Below are 4,970 nucleotides of genomic sequence, written 5' to 3'. Positions count from 1 at the left end.
TGAGCCCTTCCTTACAGCCATGCCCCTGCGTCCCCGAGGCTGCAGGCCCAGTGGAAACCGAGGCAGGCGTCCATGGTGAAAACACACATGCCCACGTCATGTGTGCCTCCAGCCCCACGGAGCCCTGAGCTGACCGGCGGGAAGAAACCTGTCGAATCTACTGATAACAGAGTGAAGGCAGACTGAGAGGCAACAATGTCTTCTTTTTTGTAAATTCATTTTGTTTTAATGAAAATAGCCTTGTGATAAGAAAAGTAGCGTGGTTTCAGTGTGCAAAAGAAAGTTCTAGAGACAGTTCCCTTTATCCTACGCAGAAGCATACTTTCTCTGGAGTCTTACTGGATAAAAAGGTTAACCATCAAATGACAGCCCACAGCATTTCCTATCACCAAGGCTGTCTGCAATGTTACTGTAGATAAATTCAAGCTAAAGGTTCTCGATCATCACAAAACCCCAAAAAAGGAGACAACAAATGCCAGCTGTGAAATCAGTCACCACAGAGCCTGCTCCGGGAGTGGGTACCATTTCTTCTTCAATAACCCAGGCAATTCATTCCTTTCTTATTATTTGTCTTTTCTAATCAGAGGTTTATGAATTATCATTTATACTTAGTGGTTAATTGCCCTTCACAAAGATAGCTTTTTTATTTTTAAATTAGGCAGTTAATATATTGTAACTTATAAGTGTCCCTTTGGACCTCACAGATAGATCTTCATTGATTGGCACCTGGAATGTGTAATTCGCACCCAAATTAATGGAGCAGTTGAGTGAAGAAGTGCAGGGGGCCTCGGGGGACTAATTATTGCTAATGAATCATGATGTGACCTTCTCAGAACAGTGAACAATCGGTGTGACAGGAAGATGACAGTGCCTCACATCTGCCATTCCAAACACAACTTCAGATGTGGATAAAAAAGTGCACAAACAACAGAACTCACCTGAGGATGCTTAAACTACTAGCCTTCTTTGAAATGCAACATAAATCCATCCCAAAGTACAGGGCTTTTAAATAAAAGTATCCATTTTAGAGGCGGAATTTGTCCCTGAAAACTTCAGTGCAGAAGGCAGGGATCAGGCCCCCTCCCTTTGGGTCCTGTCCACCTGTGCCATCGACCACACTCCCTCTTGATGGCCCTCCAAGGAAGCTTTGGACCTCCAGAGAAGAGTCTCAGGTCATTTCTTCATTTTAAAAAATTACTTAACATAAATCTTATTAATAAAACATTATAATTGACAAGAGCCACAAGGTATAAAGAACCCAAGTGTCCATCAACAGATGAATGGATAAACAAAATGTACTTTACACATACAACGGAATATTAGTCAGCCATGAAGAGAAATGAAGTTCTGGTACATGCTACAACACGGGTGAACCTTGAAAACATCATGCTGAGTGAGAGAAGCCGGTCACTAATGGACATAGAGTGTGTGATCCCACATATCTGAAATATCTAGAATAGGCGAATATACAGAGACCAAACAATTAGTGATTACCAGGGGCTGGGGTATTGAAGTTGTCAAGGATTTCATTTTACTTGGATCCACAGCCAACGCCCATGGAAGCAGCAGTCAAGAAATCAAACGACGCATTGAATTGGGCAAATCTGCTGCAAAAGACCTCTTTAAAGTGTTAAAAAGCAAAGATGTCACTTTGAGGACTAAGGTGCCCCTGACCCCCCAAGCCATGGTATTTACAATCACCTCATACGCATGCCAAAGCTGGACAGTGAATAAGGAAGACTGAAGAAGAACTGACACCTTTGAATTATGGTGTTGGCAAAGAATATTGAATATACCATTAACACTCCTTAGAAGCAAGGATGGCGAGACTTGGTCTCATGTACTTTGGACATGTTATCAGAAGGGACCAGTCCCTGGAGAAGGACATCATGGTTGGTAAAGTAGAGGGTCAGTGAAAAAGAGGAAGACCTTCTACGAGATGGACTGACGCAGTGGCTGCAACAATGGTCTCAAACACAGCAACGATCGTGAGGATGGCGCAGGACCAGGCAGCGTATGTAGGGTGGCTATGAGTTGGAACCGACTCGATGGTGCTTAACAACAGGGGTTGGGGGAGAAGGGATGAGAAGTTAAAAAACAAAACAAAACAATGAGATACTACGAAAAAAATAACACAAAAACATTACACAGGTGGGGCTCGCTGAGTAAATGAACTTATGAAGCAAGAACCATTATCCCCATTTTACAGGTCAGAAAACAGGCTCCTGGTGGCAGAGACCTGGCCAAGGTCACACAGCTAGTGAGCAGCAGAGCCTATAAGCCCTGCACCCTCCCTGCAATGGTGTGTGGGGCCCCCAGACACCAGCAAAAGCAGCTGCTGCTTTTTGGACCCCTGGGTTGGGAAGCTTTCACGCTGAGCAAGGCCCCCATGGCCCCAGGAACCCAGCCAGCTCTGCTCCAGGGCATCCGTGGGCAGGTGAGCTGAAGCTCTAGAGATGTGGAGTGGTCTATGTAGGGTAGCACCTGGGTGTGCCCTGGGGGACAGCCATGTGAGATGATGGGTCTGGCAACAAAGTCAACACCCTGAGTGGCCAAAGACCCCAAATCCTCAGTGTTTCTCAGCAGGGTCTTGCTAAACCCCTGGGACTCGGCCTTGGGTGCTGAGACACAGGATCCCAGAATGTCGAGAAAGCCAAGCCAGGCAGAGGGTCACAGCCCCCAAGAGCTCCAGGGAAAGAAGGGCTCCACCAGAAGCCACCCTCTCCCCGAGAGCCCATAAGAGGGGGGATCTGCCCCACTTCCTGCAGCCACCCCAGTTCTGTGAACTGACCTTTACCTCGTGCCCACAGGCCGGGACGCACCTCTGAGTGACAGCGTCGCCCGGTGCAATCACCGTGCATCCCCTTACAAATCACCGCCGACTTTACACATCTGCTGGCTGTCGGCATCTGCCAGGAGCGCTCACCCGCAAATAATGAAAACCCTCTCATTACTGCTCCGTAACAGGTAAAGCACGAGGACAATTACTGGACACCCTGCATGACCTTGGACAGCTCCACAGCCTGCCCTCTCAGGCTGGCCAAGGGCACCCTGCCAGTGAGAGCCAGGGGCTCCTGGGGTGGGGGGGAGGCAGGCTCCAGGTAAAGGGCAGCATAAGGTCCTCTGAGCTGGGGAGGAAGTGACCTCCCCATGCCGACTTCACTGGATACTCTCTAGATTCCACCCAAAACCTACCTGGCCTGGTGCCCAGCAGATGGGCACCTCACTGCTAGGAGCACCCGACTCACCAAAGTCCCGTCAGCTGGGCTCCTGGTACCAGGACGAGGTCGCTCGGGCCCTTTCAGCACTCTCCTCTGCAGCACCTACCGGTACCCAGTCAGTGCTCTGAAGTCCAGAAGAAGCTCCGCGTTCCCTGCTGACTCTGCTCCAGGCTCTCCCCTCATCCCTGCTGCCAACTGAAGCCTCCCAGGGGCCTGGTAGTGGTGGAGGGAGGGTCTGAGGATCTGGAAGGCCAGGCAGACAGTGACTGCAACTCCCACCACTTCCCCACCCTGGGAGGAGAGCCCCTTATAGCAGGAGGGAGGGGAGGAAGCCTCACACTGAGTGAGTTCGTGTGTGGGAAGGTGAGGGTCCAGGCTGGCTAGGTCAAGTTCTGAAGTGAGGAGATTAGCGCCCACAGGGATTAGAGATTTCTCCAGCATCAAGAGAAAGCTGGGTTTGGGTTCTTTTGTTTGGTCTTCCTCAGGCTGGTCTTACAGAGCTGCCCTTGACACCTAGGCATCCATGGGCCAGCCTCTTGCTGTCCTTGGGTCCCAGCCATGACATGACCATGAACGGTAGAAGGCCCCAGTACGGTCTTTGCTCCAGCTGGGCCTGCTGGGCCTCCCTCCTTCCCACTCAGTGACCAGGAGAGACCTTTCAGCCTGGCTGATGTCCAGCCCACTGCCCTGCCCTGTGGGGCCTCCACTTCTCCACCCGACGCTCTATGGGGCATCGAAGTACATGGTGTGTCATCAGCGTCCAAAGTTCGGCTGGAGAGAAAAGAACAGAACTAGCAGAGCAATGACGCACGTGGCCAGCCCAGATGGTCCCCTCTATCTGTCCACTGGCAGTGACCTCAAGGGTATGGCGATCAGAGCCTGCAGCCAGGGCCCTTATGAAACACGGTACACCTTCCCACACCGTGACGTCCTCACCTGCTGGAACACCAATCCACTGTGTCCTCTGACCGCCCAGCCCCTGGGCTCAGCCCAAAGGGACATGCTGAGCCCGTAAACGTCAATGTAAACATCAACTCAAAAACCACTTAAAAGCAACCACATGGGAATCCAGAAGCCAGAGAAGACCTTGAAGATGGCCCAACCCAGTGGCTCATTTCACAGAGTGGGACACTGAGGCCCAGGGGGAAACGAGGTACTGAGGACATGTGGGTTCAGGGCTTGTGTGTTCTCTCAACCACTCCCCAAACCCGGAAACTCAGTAGGCCATACCCACACTGGGTGCCACAGAGGACAGAGGTCAGGCACCCCAAAGGGCCAGGTGGCAAGGCAGCACCCGGAGCACTTCTGCCACCCCCTCATTGTGTGGCCCGAAGCTTGTCACCTGACCCTTTTCAACCTCATTTTCCCCATCTGTAAAATGGGGCAATAATAGTAGCTAGGTAGGAGCCCTAGTGGCACAGTGGTTAAGCACTTGACTGCTAACCGAAGAGTCAGCTATTCGAACCCAGCAGCCACTCCGAGGGAGAAAAATGTGGCACTCTGCTCCCGTAAAGATTTACAGCCTTGGAAACCCTACAGGGCAGTTCTACTCTGTCCTAAAGGGTTGCTATGGGTCGCAACTGACTCAATAGCAATGGGTTTTTCTTTTTCTTTTTCTTTTTTTTAAGTTTATCATTTATTTCCAATCGATTAGGGGAAAAAAACCCTTTTTATACAGCTGAACCCTTTGATTCATTTCTTTCCAAGAAAAGTACAAAAGACCAGGATAAAACACACAAGCATTTAAAG

General features: G+C 50.3%; 1 protein-coding gene across 1 annotated transcript in view; it reads right to left on the bottom strand.

The window, feature by feature from the left end:
• The window catches only part of LHPP (phospholysine phosphohistidine inorganic pyrophosphate phosphatase), a 140,581-nt gene that overhangs the window by 114,658 nt on the left and 20,953 nt on the right, over positions 1-4,970 (bottom strand). The gene's annotated exons all lie outside the window — the stretch shown is intronic.

This window comes from Trichechus manatus, unplaced genomic scaffold, assembly GCF_000243295.1.
Source record: "Trichechus manatus latirostris isolate Lorelei unplaced genomic scaffold, TriManLat1.0 scaffold00031, whole genome shotgun sequence".
Lineage (NCBI taxonomy): Eukaryota > Metazoa > Chordata > Mammalia > Sirenia > Trichechidae > Trichechus > Trichechus manatus.
Note: the sequence above shows the minus strand (reverse complement) of the source record. Positions and strands in the feature narration are given on the sequence as shown.